This window comes from Apus apus, chromosome 5 (genome assembly GCF_020740795.1).
Source record: "Apus apus isolate bApuApu2 chromosome 5, bApuApu2.pri.cur, whole genome shotgun sequence".
Classification (NCBI taxonomy): domain Eukaryota; kingdom Metazoa; phylum Chordata; class Aves; order Apodiformes; family Apodidae; genus Apus; species Apus apus.
The window spans coordinates 52,892,069-52,909,975 of NC_067286.1; the positions used below are offsets into that span (position 1 = coordinate 52,892,069).

At 43.1% G+C, this 17,907-nt stretch overlaps 1 protein-coding gene across 2 annotated transcripts in view; it reads right to left on the reverse strand.

Annotated features, from left to right (window-relative positions):
* The window catches only part of BCL11B (BCL11 transcription factor B), a 96,147-nt gene that overhangs the window by 53,826 nt on the left and 24,414 nt on the right, over positions 1 to 17,907 (reverse strand). The gene's annotated exons all lie outside the window — the stretch shown is intronic.

Here is a 17,907-nt window from a genome sequence, read left to right on the forward strand (position 1 = left end):
TACTGTTTTACAGCCGTGTTAATGCATTGAGCCGACACAAAACTGGACAGGCTTTCTGTCGAGCCGCCGCTGAAGCCGGCTCCACACACCAGCCTGGACAAAGTGCAGTGACTTAGAGCTCAAATGGCTTCAGAGAGGTGCCAGGAGCTGAGCTCCCAGAAGGAAGCATTGGCGGCTGCTGTGCTGCCTTCCTGCTTGAGCTGCAGCCAGTTGTGCGTTTTGCATGCTGCGATTATGCAGGCTGCTTCCCTGTCGAGCCTGTAAAGGAGGGAGCAACCTTTTTCCTAGTAGCTAAAAGATGATATTGTAACCTCCAAGAGAATTATTTCTTTTAACCCCTCTAGGAATCACCTGCTATTTAAAAGCTGAGTTTTCTCCTGCTCTGCTGGAAATGCTCTCTCCTCCTGGCACTAGTCCAAACTGAGTTCTGTGGCTTTGAAAAACTAAGATACAAGTCTTAAATACTGGTATACACCTGCACAAATACAGATATACACAAGCATACACAGACACACACAAAGAATCAGGTAGGAACCACATTTTTGGCTGGTGCAGATGAGCAATTTAAAGGGAAGAATCCACCAAGAATCCCACCCCCTTCATTTAAAACTATGTGTGCAGCTTAATTATGAAATAAAGGGTAGGTACTAATCAAGGGCAGCTTCTAAATGAAGATGTGCGGCGGAGTAGTCACCATTAAAAGCTGGCATTTGCCAACAGTTACCACACAGTGGCAGATCAGAAACCACAGTTTCCCCCTGTATTTAGATCAGGAAATATGTGTGTTAACTATGGGGTAACTTATGGCAAATGCTCTTTTTTTTTAATGGTGGCAATTGTGTCTGTGCATGAGTGTGCACCTTGAGAACACGTGCAAACACCATGGCAGCAAGGAGGAGTATTTATCTGTGCTCCTTCCACCCACAAAAAAGAAGATTTTCCAAGGGAATCTACAATGTGGCAGCAAGGAGAAATGTTTATCCATGCTCCCTCAAAGCTTAAAAAATCAACATTTTCTGTGGAAGACTCTCCACTTCGAGAGTCCTGATTCAGAAACTAGGCCTGCATGTTGATCTCACAGCTACATGTGTGGGGCAAAGGCAGATACTTCATCCCTGGCACAGCATCCAGCCCTCCAGTCTGCAAGGACTGCATCTGATTTTGTCGTTTATCTTAAATGGCTAAGAGACCACCAGTGCAAAACATTTGTGTGAAGTTTTTGCCAAAACCACAAGTGAAAAGCCTAAATTCCCTGTGTAAATACTTGAGTTTCAAGCATCAAGGATAAAATTTGTGCTCTTTTGTGAGGACTGGTTTTAAATAGAAGTCATCTCCGTGGCTTACGGGATGAGGAACGATTTTTTATTTTGGGGGGGGGGGGTTCAGTTGCTTGGCTTTTGTAACTGCTTGATCTCCTTGAAAGTACTACACAAGTAGGTAATGACAACTACTATCCAGATCATGCCTGTGCCCCATTTTGGGCAGAACTGTGTACCAGGCATGTGGAAACTGATGTTAGACATGGATTTCTACATGTATGTGGACAACTCTACTGCACCTCAAAATGTATGCGTAACAAGTTTGGTTTTTTCATGGAACAAGCAAAAAGTAACAAGTATTCCCTCTAATGACTTAACAGCTGTATCTTATATTCCTAATATTAAAAAAACAAAACAAAACAAAACAACTAGGCTAGCATACACAATGTTGCACTGCCTACACACTTGTCCTTGCTCGGAAAGTTTTGAGCTTTAAATCATGATTTAGAGTAGAGCCACAGGGCAGCTACATCTCAGGTTACATCAAGACACGCCTGTGGCCCCACCATGACCAAGGTCACAGGGCCTGCAGTCACTCAGCCTTCTGTATATCATGGTGCCATACTCCAGGTTTTGATGGAGCTCATCACACAGAGGAACTATACAAAGCCCATCAAGTGTAACATCAACCGCAACTGCATGGGGTTTTAATATGGAGGAGCATGTGTCCTAGTGCCCAACACTACTCTGAGAGCTGTATCTTCTGCTCTAGTCCTGGTATATCCCACCTTTCCATTGGCAATGAATTAGATACAAATCTGCACAGCCCTGAGGCACCCAAGAAGATGATACGAGCTCACCAAGTGCATATAGGGAGGCCCTCCCTGCTCTTATCCAGTATGTTTCCTGTAGTGTAGAAAGGAAATTAAGATTTCAGATAGGTTTCTGAACATCTGGGCAAAGGGATCCTGTAAGAGCCTTCTAACAGAGGCACTGGGGGAAAGCCAGCAATCCGCTTTAACAAGGTGCCTAACAAATTTATGGGAAGAGCTATATGAAGCAGCTGCCAGTGAATGGATGGAACTGAACATGTCACTCAGGTCTTTCTCTGTCTACATGAAGAAATCTAAAAAGTGCTAACCTAGAGTCAGAAAGAAAAGGTTTGGTAAGGGAGAAGAAGAATGGACAAAGAGACTCTGGCAGATGCTCAGGTGCTAACCTCCTCATCATGGGGCTGCCAGACAAAGAGGCTGAGTTTGCCCCTACAAGCAACATAAAACCAGGTGACTCCTCTTTCCTATCATTTTAGGTTTGCTTCTTTGTCACAAATAACTGGACAGTCCTATAGAATCAGATCAAGTGGCAAACCATGGCAAGGGAAATCATATCCGCTGGCCTTGGGGAAAGGAAGGGGAGTTGGATCTAGATGATCGTTAAGGTCCCTTCCAACCCTAGCCATTCTATGATTCTATGATCATTAGGTGTGTGATACCTCTTCACAGCTATAGAAAGAATAACAGTGATGCCCAGAAATGCTCAGCTTGTGTTTGCTAGGAACATGCCCATATTTTACCTCTCCAGCTCCTCTTTCGTGGGATTTTTCCTCATAAAGACTCTATTTAAGACTGAAAATTAAGACAGGTGCTCTACTGTTCTTCAACTTCAAAGCTACAGGTGATGGACAAATATAAAAGGAACAAACAGATAAAAAGATAAACAGGTAACAGGTAGACAGACGGCCAGTATCCTAAGGTGGTACTGAGAGTTTTCTGCTCAATCTACAAGGCCCCACATGAGGGAGGGGAGCCAATCTCTGGAATCTTATGGCCAATCAACCACATCATGTTGCACACAGTTTTAAAAAGAAAACACTCCTGAAATCCCCTGGCTTTCACAAGGGGCACAGAACAATGGTAACCACCACTCAGGTAAAGCAGACTGCAAGAACTGTGCTGCAACCTTAGAGGCAAATATCTAATTTGGCCAGGGTAAGAAGGCACACGTGCTGCTCTGTGTGGCTCAGACATCACTGACACGATGTGTAAGGTTCAATTTTCCTCGTGGGTCAGCACTGGGAAATCACTCACCTGCACTGCAGATCTCAATTATATATTCTGCTTTCATCCTGCACGGATATGAAGGGGAATTTTGCATGTAGCGTGAGTGTGAAACATGCATAGGGACTGTCACTATGTAAAGAAAATATCTGCATTGCTGACAGTAAAGGAGGATTTTGTCCTTACACTTTAAACCAGCTTGGCACACATGCAGTGCCTGTACATGGCAGTAGCTCACAGTTACACTGACTCCCCAGCACTGCTAAGAGTTTTGAGGTTTTTTTCTCAGATATTTTTAAACTTGCAAAGAAGAAAATAAGGTAAATTGGACACGACCCCAGAAGATGGAAATGAGCATAAGAGCCTAGATGAACATGACAAAAGCCACAATCAAGGCATAAATTGCATCCTTTTGTTGTCCCCCTCCCTGAGCCGAGGCATAACTGGCCATATGATATGGTATATGTAAAACGCCACGCTCCTCTGGCACATCTGCAGAAAAGTCCCTGAGCAAAGCACAAAGATGGAGCCACAAGCAGCATTCACAATGTCCCATCTCAGCATGTTCACACCAGGGGACCCGATCCTAATTTAAGTGATCTTTCTTTAAGTCTCATGTCTTGTGTAAATGCAGCCACACATAGCTGGTGTGTCCCTGGGGGTGCTGTGTGCCTGGCTGGGTGGGTGCCTGGGTGTGTATCTGTGCACAGTCAGACAGGCAGGTGCACGCGCAGACGTAAAAGCCACTTAACAGGGCACAAACCAAGTTTTTCTGTCTCTCTCTCTGTGCCTGTCTGGTGGTGGAAAATCAATCAATAGCTGGTTAGAGAATAAAGCTCAGCTCCATTATTAAAAAACCCTCTTTCAATAAAAGGAAAAACATCTGTTCAAACAGTGTACAGCTACAAATGCAGAGTGCAGGCTGCAGTCTCATCCCTGCCCTGTGCCATCATGTTCAGGGAGAGTACTGCAGATGTTTTGAGACAGGTTTTACATGTATCACTGCAGCAGCTTTGAACAGACACATCCAAAAGTGAAAGATCTATCTACTAATCTTTCCAACAAACACTTTTTTTCAGGCTTTTCCGAAAACAAGTTGTCTCATCTCTATTATGCTCTCCCATATGGCCTGTTCCCACCTGATAGTATTATCTTTCCGATGTGTCTTTCTGTACAGACACCAAACATGACAAAGCAAACATGCACATACACAGGTGTATGCACACACACAAAGAGTGTACAAAGACACAGATGCACATACATTTCCAACAGCAACTAGCAGGACTATGCATGCAAACCCTGCAAGTGGCAGACCTGCACAGCATCCCCCAGGAAAGGCAGAAAGACTCAGTGGCACAGGCAGACACACTACTATACACACTCATGCCTGGATTCCAGCACTCAGCCAGACACACCTGCACACCAGCCTTCACCTGCTCCCTTAGCACACACACACAGCAGCTTTGGAGCAGTTCCCCAACACCAACTTAGGATGCTAAGATTAAAACTTTGCTCAAGCTGGAAATGGAAAGGCTGCACTGAGGAAAGGAGGGCAAGGAGGGATTTCTTGCTGTATTTTGCTCAGGAGATTTTTTTTTTTTTGGCAGACAAGGATTCCCTTTGAATTTATACATTTCTTTCTCCCAAGAATTTCGAATTATAATGCATAAATGAGTCATAGATCAAGAACAGCAATGTGGTGAGCAAGAAGGAGAAGGAGTGTGAGTGAGGGGCACTGGCACAGAAATTTGACAGTACCCCAACTCCCCCCTTTCCTCCCCCCATGCCAAGACATTAATTCTCACAAGTCGGAGAAAATTACTATGCATGAATGCAAAAAGCATGATCAGGAGTAATTAACATGGCTTCATATGCAAATTTTATTAATGCAGAAGTACAAAGTCATTATGCAAATGAAACTTACGTCAACTCTCTTGACAAATATTCATCTCTAAAGCTCAAGTTTCTGCCTTCTATTTTTTTTTTTTTTGGTGCAAAACCAAAAAAAAAAAAAAGTGACGGGGACTGTTTGACAAGTTTGCAAAGTTGTTTTTCAACCGGAGAAATTTATTCTTGCATTGTTGATATATTTTTTGTTGTTGTTGTTGGCAGGTACACGACAGCTCATGGAGGAGAGCGGGAGGATGGGGGACGCGGGCTACCAGCAGCAGGCAGCCAATCAAAACGCCAGCGGCTGTAATGAGCGCGATTGATGACTGTTTGGCTTTACTGCAGGGTAATGAACTAGAATCCAGTCTGAGGAGGAAAAAATATGAATATTCATGAAGCTGTGCTCCTGCCTTTGATGATTAAAGAAATTTTTAATATTCAAATAAGCGCTTGCCAAGTGATTAACAAAGAACAAGCACGCAGGAATATGGAAATGGAGCTGTGGAAGATTTGGGAGTCACAGTCTGTGCAGAAAAGACAGCACAAAATTTCATAAACAAGATAGGCAGATAACCCAATTCAAATCTGAGCAAATAAAAGGGGGAAAAAAAATCCCCTTCTTTTTCACCAGTTTGGATATTGTATCAGTCACTCTGTTTTAGAGTGCAAAGGAGAATAAAAGCAACTGATGAAAGAAGATGAGGGAAAAAATCAAAACCCTGAGAAACCCAACCCAGCAATTCCAAACTCAGAATCCTAGGTGAGAAACTGATAGGGGAATGATGGCTAAATTCATCCTCTGCTGTGGGCTACTGCTTTTCAAAAGTGGGAGCTGCCTGATGCTGAGAGCCTACCAGCTACTGAGAACTGCCAACTTGTTGTATACAATAGACGGGAGTCAAAAGTATGCCAAAATAACTGAGACTGGTCCCTGCTGTCAAATCCCTTTCCTCAGCTAGAAGGTGAATCATGGGGCTTGACCACTGTCTGGGAGAGGAGAGAGTGCAACAGAAAGAAAAATATTATTGCCAGAGAAAAAAAAAAAGGAAACAACAAAAAAAGTGCAGAAGGCGGGTGCAAGGAGGTCTCAGCTGCCCACTCTGGTAATCAGTTGGTAAGAAATGTGTTTTCCATGTCTAAGCCAGAAAGGTCCTCCACTCCCCACAGGTTTCTAAGAATGCAAAAAATCCAGCCACGTTACAAAATGTCTGATAAGTTCAGGATCTCACAGTTTAATAGCTTCACTAAGGATTCACACTGAAGCACATAATAACAATATTAGCTGCTAAAATGACTTTGCAGTTAAAATACATCTAATTAGCAGCCAGCAATATGGGGGTTTTTTTGCTTTTCTGGAAAATCAGTTAACTTCAGGGCTACTTATACCAGGATGAAATGTGATTGAGCTCTTTCTGTTACTGAAAAAATGAACAGTAAAGATGACTTCAAAATCTTAGGGCGTTGGAAAATGGACTCACCTTCTTTGTTATTAGATCCTGGGGTTTCACAGGCCTGTTTGGCTTTTCTGCAGATCTTTAAAACCTCCGGTTAATTATTTCCTATTTTAAATTCTAAAGAAAGCATAGCCTAGGTAGGATTTAATAATTAGCTGGTGTCTTCAGAATGTAACATTTCAAGTCTACGTTCAGAAGTAATAATAATAACAGCACAAGGAGAATGCTACAAAATGCACAAAATGGCCATGACCGGAACCGTCGGAGCTGCCGTGAAAACACACCATGGAGCTAATGGGATTCTTCCCCCCATATCTGCTCCATTTTTGGAGATACAAAAATACACACTACTGAGGTACTACAGAAAAGAAAGTGGGAGGGGTGAGGGAAGCAACATTTAAACATAAGTAAAGATAAGGTTAAGCACAATGCAGGAGGATATTGCTGGGAGTCTTTCCTCTGAATAATGCCACGACCTTTCAGGGACACCTGTTGTCTCTAGGTGTCTGTGGGCGGCTGAGGTGTGATATTACATAAGGCACAGGCGGCAGCGGCTGTGCACAACCGTGCTGACTAAAACGCTTGACTGTGAAACTCAGCTTTCCATTTCCTGGGCTCTTCATAGCTCGTGTCAGACCCTCAAACACTGTAAATGTTACCCTTTGTCTATGAGATTCCTCGGCTTTATTTTAATCAATGCATTTTCTTTTTTAATGACAGAGCAGCAACCACCAGCTCATACAGTTGGTTGCTTTGAAGGCCTTCTTACACGGCAGTTGAGTTCTACCATATAAATGTGAACACTTAATATTTCTGCCACATTTTATTCCTTTCTTTAAAAGCATCTCATTTACATATTTCTGGAGAATAATGATACTTCTGCAGGGCAGGTGAACACACATTTCAGCATATGGATTCAATGGCAAAAAGTATTAAGAGTCAACATTGTAAAAATCACCCCCTAAATTTAAGTGGCTGTGCAGCTGTGGTTGCCTGTCAGTAGTTAGATGCTGTAATAATAATAACAACAACAATAATAATAACAATAATAATAATAATATGCCTTTCATTTCTCTAGTGCCTTCCATACAAAAATCTGGAAGCACTTTACAAAGACAAATAAACTGAGCTTGGAACACCCCATGTGGTTAATAAATATCCTAATACAGCAAAATATCTTGTTTTGAGCATGCAGCTCTTCTCATTGTATAAAAATCCTCATTTTAGGTCATCCACATATTTGTGCATAGCATTTTGGAGGCTCAGACATCAAGAGCAGGCTATGGAGATTTTTACTTACCTAAGAGACCATGTGGATTCTCATAAGTAGCCCACACTATGCCTGCAGGATTGATTATGCAGTGCCAAAACCCTTCTTTTAGGAGATGGGGGAGTGGGCTGTCACTGGATCTGCTCGGGGGCCAGGGTGGGAGGCCTGTGGGGGCATTCAGGTGCCACACAACAGCAGCACCCCTATGAGCTGGGGCCCTGAGGGATTTCTGCAGGACCATCCATACCCCCTCCCATCTGATGCTCATCCAAACCTGCTCCCAACCCATGTCCATCCTTTGAACATGAAGCCATACAAAAATTTGAAATATCTTTGCTAACCCAAATTAAACACACAAGAAAAAGGACACCTGCCCACCCCAAGGCTACATTCATTGCTTCTTCCCACCATGCCCTCTGCCCATCCCACAGACACAAGGCTTTGCCCCAGGATGACTGTATCCCTCTGCTATAAGACCAACCACGAATGACAGCAAGGGGAAAGAAAGGCAGGATTAGGCCTAAAATATCAGGAGGCATAAGTAAATACAGTGTACCAACAGATACGATATAATATAGGAAAGCAGGTAATTTTCTTATCTCAGAAGGGTGATCTTGCAGACAGGGCTCCCGGCTGGGAAGGGGGCCAGGGCACTCACCCTGGGGCACAAGGCATCCAGGCTATGGCATGTCCCTTCCCAGAGCTGAGCTTTGCCCTTCCCACCCTCCGCCTGTATGGTCTGTTCAGCCCCAAAATGCATTTAAGTAGAGCCCAGCTCTCACTCCAGGAGTGCAGAGTGCCATACACAATGCTACCCTGATCTGAGCTGCAATGTCCAGAAGCTACTGCAATAAACTAACAAATAACAATAATCACCCTGATTTGTAAAGTTTGTTTTCTGAAAGGCAAAAAGGGTTGACAATAAACAGTTCATCAATTTTCCCAAGTTTGTTCCCCAACTCTTGTAATTAAGTCCTGGGCGTTTCAACGGTTGCAAAAACCCTTGTGGGGATTAAAATTTTTAGTCCTGATTACTCCATGAATGTTTCTGTATACCAGCAAATATTCCTGATGTAACACAAATATATAACTGGCCCAGTGCATGATCACTGCAATTTAACAGGCCCTGAAGTTAACACAGGAATTCAGTGGATGGAAAGAGCTGTTTCCAAAGGACAAGATAATACATACAGGCAGCTAGAGAGAAAAATACCACTACAGATAATCTGAGGCCTTGACCAGAGGAACACGGCCGAGTGGCTGAATGGAAGGAAGTGATGGGAGCAGGGAAAAAGCCCAGATATGCAGGAGTCTGTAGCACTGGTGGACTTCACCTCTGCCTTGGCCATTTGGGATTGAGCCTTGCTCACAATGGCAGACACTGCACTGCACACACATATCCACAGGCAGAATGTAGCCTCTGGAAAAGACAACAGCAAGATTTGCTGCTTGGATAAGTATCCCTTCCTCTAAAGTTTGCCTTCTACCAGTATTTTCGAATTTTTCCCCTATTCCACATTAAAAAAAAAAAAAAAAAGAAAGAAAGAAAGAAAGAGAGAGAGAGAGAAAAAAGTTACGAAATTAGGCTGGGCAAGCCTTTAGCAGCTCTTCTGCTGTTTGGCAGCAAAAACAGTTCCTGGAAGGGGAGGTAACTTGGGGAACGAGAGACAGATGAAGTCACTGCCACTCTGTGCCTCAGTCTCCCCATCTGTGAAAATCAGCTAATGACATCCACCTGATTTCATTAAATGTCCTGGAAACTAAAAAGACTCTGTTACAGCAATATATTAAGCAGCAGCACTGTTAACTGTTTTGCTGCTGGAAATGCGAAGGAGGACCACCAGGTGATGCTGATCCCCTGCAAAGCACAGATGCACAAACTTAATATACAGACACAATTAGCTTTGGGAGAGAATCACAGCTCCTGTGTTGTTGGGTTTTTTTGGCTGAACCCCTGCCAAAAGCAATGTAAGTGTAGGCACTTTGTATGTGCTGAATTTCAATGTGAAAAACAGTCTACCTGCCCAGTGTGAATGCATGCATTACACTTAAAGTAATATAACAGTGTTTGGGAGGGGTCCCATTAACATGCACATTTACAATTCGCAAATTTTCCCTTGTGCACAGCGCATGTTCACACTCAGCAGAGCATTTCACTAACACCAAGCAAACTTAAACAAGCAAATGAGGGCAAGTGATCATGGCGGGGGGGGGGGGGGAAGCAATAGAGATTTTTAAAATTAGGATTCCCTTTGAGTTTTGGATCTCTCAGGGGAAAACCAATCCAGATGCATGTGTACAAGCGGGCCCAAGTCTGATAACTGAATCTGTCACATTAAATGAGCAAAGCAATCAACTGGAGATGGTAAAACAATGCACCAAATGACAGAAACCCTAAGGATCTAAAGCTCCAGTCCTCAATTTACTGGACACCAGCACTGAGTAAATAATGCTCTCTGAACAAAAAGAGGCCAGAAAATTAGCTAGCTTTTAAATAACAAGAGAAAGCAGCGACAAGGAATCTCATTCAGACTACAATGTAAGTTACAAAGGGAAATAACAAGTCGACATTTCATTTGCACAAGGAAACATGTTGTGAACTTGCACCAAATCCTGCTGCTAAATAGCACAATGAAAAGTTTCACCCAAGCAGCATTCGGCCAACCACAAGAGCTCATTATATAGGCTAACTGAGCCTTGCACGAGGAGAGGTAAAACACAAGTACAATACCAAAAGAACTCCTTACTTCTTTCAGTGTGACACTAACCTAAGAGCAAAGCAAACTGCAAGAACCATTCTGCTACAGGACATTTTTTTCTGAGGCATTATTTCTCCTGGACCAGATTTCCCTATAACTCACAATTCACTCACTTGTCAACAGCCCATAGGATATTTCTTCATAAAATAAAAGCATGATATTAAAAAGAAGCATTTTATTATCAGGTCTATTTGAAATGGCAGCTGACTATCCAGGAAAGTGTATTTAAAAAAAAAACTGTAAAAAACTGTACAAATCGAGGTGATATTGTACAAATCAAGATGAAGCAAAATGATTCCTTCAAACATCCATGGTCAGGATGAGGAAGTGATATTAAGTTCATACTTATTACTCCAGTTAAATAAAGGCTAGTGGGTTTTTGTTTTGTTTCTGATGAAAATGTCAATATACTCAAACAGCAGCTTATTGCTGTACATCACAGTCTAACCAAATCTTTCTACAACCTCTTGCATTACAAGTAAAATCTCTAAAATGTCACCAACTAAAAAACTGAACTAGCTTGTAATTAGTTCCAACAAAGTAGTCCTTTTAGCCCTCATTTTCTAGATGTAGATGGCATTTCCAAAGTAAGCATTATGAACCTTCCTTAAGGACAAGTAGAATCAAATTGTAAAATCATAAGCAGTGATCTAGCAGTTCTTCCTCTAAGCAAGCCTTTTATTTCCCTGTAATAAATTCAAATCCAGTCTTCAGCCTCTTAATAGGTGATCAGAGAAAATATGCATGCACACCTAAACCGCTACAACAAACCTTATTTTTTAAAGAACACTTCAATCTCTAATATAATAAAGACTGTTATAACACGTTAGCACTGGTATCATTATTCCTTATGATTCGATATTCTAATGACTAGCTGTAACAGAGGTTTATGTTCTGCTGAGGCTTATACCACTATTTAATGTAATTAAGCAAACTGGCAGCCCAATGCCTCTGTGGAAATACCATTTCTATCACAGAGTATTCCCACTAGAAATTCAGAGGAATCATAACATACAAACTTTGATTCTGTTTATTTTTTCCCCTGCTCTGAAACTGATCTGGCATTTCTTGGACTTAGTAAAGTGGAAGAAGGAATTAATGTGGCTTCTGTAGACATGTTATTATTGACAATATTAATAATCTATGACAAATAGGCCATCCCTGCTCCTCTCTTTCAGCAGGCATTGCAGCTTGCAACATCACTTTGCAGAACCCCAGAGCTGGACTCTCCTCATGCCGAGAGCCCTGCGAGTGTACCAGCAGTGGGGTTTTAAGTAAGCCATTAAAATGCTAATATTCAGCATGGGCCAGATCCCTGTTACCACTGAAAGCAGAACTAAAGCTCCTCTGGAGACAGAATAAGGCCCTTCCAATGTGATCAAAGAGTAAATACATGCAAAGCTCTGATGGGAAAAAGGATCTTTTTTTCTAATTTTAAAACCAAACAAGGAGAGTCCACTAGGCTCATAATCCGTGTTACAGTCACATCTGAGATCACTGACATCTGGGATAACAGCAGTGAGGAGGATGGGTCCAGGCTAAAAAGTTGCCACCTGAAGTCAAAGAGAAGTGCTTCATACCCATCCAGGATTGCATCAAAATGGAGTTAGTTACCTTTTGGACTACACTCCCCTCCACTTAACGCAGTTCTACTGACAACAGCAGATGTACCATATATATATACACACGCACACACACGTATATATGCAAAAGGAGTTCAACCCCTTCAGCAGCCTTCACTCAAACAAGAGGTTTATGGGGCCACCCAGGAGCTCAGGGTCAGGAGCAGAATTCAGCCCCAAAACCAAAGTTCACCCACTGCCTGTAACAGCAAAGCTCACAAGCTGACTTGGTTAAAATAAAGGCTTAGTTACCTCTCCCTCCCAGCTGTAAAGCTCTCTGTAGAGTGGAAAAAAAACAACCAACACTGAAACAAAATCCACACCCATTTGTGGGGGGAACAGGACAAGGAATGATAACGAGAAAGGGAAAATGTCTGGTTCCTATTATTGATATCTCCAGTGCTTTCACCTCCTCAAACAGCTCAAAAGAGGGCTTCTGGAACAGAAGTTCAACTTTCCTTAATCTGGGCTTTTATACTGCCAGGATCTGGTTACGTTTTCTCCTTCTCCAGATTTTAATACTTTTATTTTATATCCTATTACGGGGGGGAGGAGGAGAATCTCAGTGTCACTGTAAGAAAGAAGTCACCAGGTTTTGTGATCCAGCAGCTTCTTTGGCAGAAGGAACTGCTGGTTGGCATAATCCACTCGTTTGACAAAACTACTATTTCTGGGCACAGGCTCAAAAACAGGTAGGATGCAAACGCTGAGAAAAAAGGAAGTAAAAACAGCCAACAGATTTTTCACTACCAAGAACGCCAAGAGTAAACATGATTTATTTAGCTGTGTTTAACATGTTTCTTCTGCACTAGACTGCAGAAATCTGCTTGCACTTAGAACAGGAGGAGGAGGAGGCCAGGGGGAGGGAATGAAAAGGGAATCCATTACGGCACTCCGCTGGTACTTTCTGAATTGTTCAGTCACACAGTTTTATTGAGTACAAGTATTTTCGAGCCCAAAATATATTCATGTGTCAGAAGAAAGCAGCACTAATCTGCTGTTAATTAACAAGCTGCTGCTAACAAAAGATGAAGGACCCAATTCATACAAACAATATTTACGTGGGTGTCGCGTGATTTTGCCACAGATCTTTTCTTTTCTTCCTGCCCCCATCTCCCTTTCTTCCCCCTTCCTCCTCTTCTTCAGCACGCAGTTGCAGGGATGTAGCACAGCTCCTCTTGGGACCAAAACCCATGGCAGCAATGAGGACATCCACGCTCATCCCAACCCAGCCAAACTTGGAAAAGATCTTGCCTGAGGCACCTGAATCCAGGGATCCATCTCCCTGTGCAGAGAAGGACCCTATGGCACACTCACAAGTGACGTTTCCTTAGATCCTTATTCAGTTATGAGGCAAAAACCATCTTCTGGCACCATGCCCATGGTGGCAATGCTGCCCAGGCTCCAGGAAGTGGCACAAAGCCTCCCATCCTCCATCCATCCTCACCAGCAGCGCACGAGCTGTGAGAGGAGTCAGGCAAGATCACCCCCCCACCTCCCCAGTGCCTTGCCTGTGATTTCACTTTTGTTTAATCCAACCATTCTGCCAAGGACTTTGGGGAGGGAGAGATCTGGCTAAGAGCATGGAAAACCAGAGGGACTTGGGCTTATTCAAAAATATTGGTGCACACAGAAAACAGCAGGGCTGTGAGCAGTGACCCAGAGGGCAGGCTCTCTTGGCGATAGCCCTGCTGCCATCACCCACTGCCTGCTGTCATTTTGCACAGGAGTGCTTGCGGCCTCATCCAGAGAGGCGCTGAGCATGACAGGTTGTCCCAAGCCGCTGCCAGACGCAGCCAGGCACTTAGGAAAATCAAGCCATTCACATCTTTCTGCCTCATCTGAGAAATGAGAGGGCCTAGCTGCTTATCTCCTGTGGGTGGTTTAAAGCTAGCGCTGGCAAAGACATGGGAGAGTTAAAACTGACAGCAACTCATGGACTTGCTCCACTCCAAGGAACAAAGGTGGGATTGCAGGGTTGGAGAAAGGGTTGATGGTCTCCTGCGCTTTACCCATCAAACCACACAGATCTCCCCCAGAGGAGGGCTAAGGAGCATGGGGTTTAGGCTCTGCTCAGCACTGCCATGACACAGCCAGGGCTTGGAGAAGTGTACAGACAGGAGGGTGGAAACAGACGTATTCAAGCGTGATTTTGGAAGAGCCAAGGTTCTTCCATGATGGCACACTAGGGTGGTATTTATGCTAGCACAGTGCTCTGCACATCCCTGTCAGTGTCTCACCCCGAAGGCCAGTTTCCTCAGTAAGAGACAAACTCTGCTGGAGCATATGCACATCTGCCTCTTCATGTTTTCTCTCCGTTCCCCTACCCTGTTCCCCAAAGCATGCATTTTTCACGGCAAAAGTCACAGTCACAGGCTCAGCACATCCCCCAGGCACCCTTGCCAGCACCCAGCTCCACTTGCTGACCTCAGCTCTCACCCCACTGGGCTCACCCCCCCTAGGACATGCTCCCCCCAGAGGGACCTGCCATGAATGCAAACCAGCACCCACTCTTCCCCACAGCTTCCCCTCTTTGTGTATGTCCAGTCACCTTTGCCATTTCTAGACCAGCATTTTAACGAAGTCCTGGCCTCGGCTTTTTCAAAGACTTATTTTTTTAATTCATTTATTTTTGTTAACTGGTATTTGAAACACTGACATTTACCATTTGAAAAGCAAAGTGAACACATTTAAACAAGCATCTTAAAAGAGCTAATGAAAGAGAAACAGATCCATCTGTATTGCATTCTCCACCCACTATCACTCTAAAAAATAAACCTTTCCAGACAGCAGGGAAGTCTCCCAACAGGGAAGGCAATAGGAGTTGCCAAGCTTCCAGTGGGAGGGAGTGAGGCCAACCCAGCCTGCAGTGCACCACCCCACCCAGGTAATGCCTGATGCAAGCAGCCAGTCACCTGGCACAAACGCTAGCCTGAGCATCAGCAAGGCTCCAGGACCATTGGAGACCTCATCAGTCCAGCTCCTCAGTCTTTCCAACACAAGCAGGAGCCTTTGATAGGGGTCTCTGAGACACTGCTACATCCATAACCTTCCCCTGCTTAAATATTTCGAATGAAACTTAATTGTCAGGTAGGGAGCATTGAGGATTCAAAGTGTTTTTCCTCATCCACACAGCAGACACAGTAAGGATGAGGCCAATCCAAGATAATGCACCATCAAAAAAACCCTGACCTGAGGGATGGGTGCTTACAGTGGCCAGCAAAATGTCTTTCATTCCTGTGTGCTAGCACTGCTAACCGAAAACTACCTTGTGCATCTCATTAAAGAAACAGCTCTGATCAGGTATCCTTGATCAACTTCAAAATAAAAAATAAACTCCATAATCTTAAATTATGAACTTTGCACAGTGAGGACAGCATCCTTCGGTAGACTCTAAGGGGGCTAGAATGTGGGCTCATGGGTTTTTTTAGGGGGGTTTTGTGATTACTGTTTTAACTTCTTTCTGCAAGGCCGTGTACCATAAACATTAATCAAACACTGTATTCTGCCTTTTAGTCTTGAACAATTATGAGTACAGTTTTGTGATCTTTAGCCATATTTACTGATACTCAAAGGCAGATTCTATCTTGTTAGATTGTTATAAATGGGACCCCAGGGAATGAGCACATAGGCAGAGGCAGATGTGAGAGAGCCTTCTCAGAGCTCGGGTATGCTTCAGTTTTCTACTGCTGAAATTAAGAATGTTTTGGAGGAAAAAAACAACAACAACAAAACAAAACAACAACAACAACAAAAAGCAACAAACACAACTTTAGATTCCTCTGCCAGATCATTACAAAGAGCTGTCCATACACTAAATAAATAAATAAATAAATTCCATTTTGCTGAAGTCTTAAGTTTTTTTAAGGTTAAATGTTAAATTTCAAAGTGTGGTTTACATGTGCCAGCCACTTGTATGCACAAAAGTTTCAGAGACAGACATAGAAAAGGTTTCTGGTTATAAACCATTAAAGAAAGAAACCCACAAATTCTATCTCATTCTCTCTTAGTCAAAGACATTGTTTCTGCTCCAGACCTGTTTCATAATACCATAAAATAGAGGCATGTTTCCGACACTAGATTTGAAAAGCTGTCACGTTAAAGGTAAACTTTTAATCTGCTATAGACAAACAGCATACATTTTTATTTCCAAAGTAACAGCTCTGGAGAAACGTTTAAACAAGAATTTAAGAGCTTTGTGGTAAAGCCACAGATAGGAGTCTCAGACAGCTACTGGATGTGAGCTTCTTTTCTTTGTTGTTGTCTTTAATTCTTTAAATAACTTACTCAAAATTAGACTTCTAGGAGCAGAGTAACCAAGATGCATGGTGCAAAAGGACCTGTAGGCTTGCTTTTATTTCTAGCTAATAAAAAAAGACATGTTTAAACTGAAACACCGGCCTGAATTTCTAGCTATACATCCCCACCTTTTTATTTTCTTGGGACTCACAATCGAATACTTTTACGAAGTTAATTGTGTCACAATTAGTAACACATTAGTCCTGTGATATTTTTAATAGCAACCTAGGTTTTTCCCCAAGGCACTTAAAAATGGCAGCCTTGGCTATATTCTCCTTTTTTTAAAACTCCCATGCACTTTCTTCTTCAAAAACCTCCCACATGCATTTCACTTGGTCTGAAAATACCAGCATAGATCTTAATCCTGCCAACACTTACAGACATGCTTAACGTTCTGCACTTTCAGTAATCCTGCTGACTGTATGAGGACTGTTGGCATAACTACAGTTTGGTGCAGGCAAACGATGAAATCCTGCCTTCACTAAAGCCAATGGCAAAACCCCACTGACGTCAATAAGGTTATGCTCTGATATCCAGTTTGTTGCAGGACTGGGACCATCCTCATTTTGAGGTACTTTCCCATACTCATTGGGGTTTTTTGTCTCCTTTTTTCTTCCTGCTCTTTCTCCCCCTCACCTCCCACACTCACTCTTGTGGGGCCCCATATTGAGACCACTTGAAAACTTCTGCCTTTCAAATCCCTCTGTGAGGGAAACCCCCTCGCTGAGTAGGGAAACATCCTTTGCAGGTAAAGCTGAAAGAAACTATTTTGCCCCGCTGCAGCATGTGTTTGAGTAAACTAATTAAAACCTGGAACTTAGGTTCCAAATGATGCCAAGAAGCAGTCGTTAATACGAGCTGAAGTGAAATGGGAAGCTCCAGACGTTTAAAATTAGCTGAAGGGAAAAGAAAAAAACAATAGGGAGGAAATAAAAGAAGACGAGGGAAAGGATTTTTTTTATAATTTTACTGTAGAGCGAACTCGGTGCAGATTGGATTGCATGGGGTTAAAATGAATTGGGGGTGGGGGGATGCTGTAAAGTGAGGGGTAAAAGCAGGGAAGGGAGAAGCAGCGACAGCCGGCTCGGAAGGAGCGCTGCAGTGCTCTGAAGAGCCGGCAGAAGTGAGCAAACCAGCTGAACCGCTTGCAGAATTAATCAGTAACAAAGAGGCTCGAGCTGTTGGCGGGCTTCAGCCCTTGAACCTGGACTCTGCTCTATAAATTTCAACTTGGAATGGCTCTCTACTTGTTGAAAGACAGGTTGGCTCCAGGCCAAGCCATAGGGGAAAGAAGAAA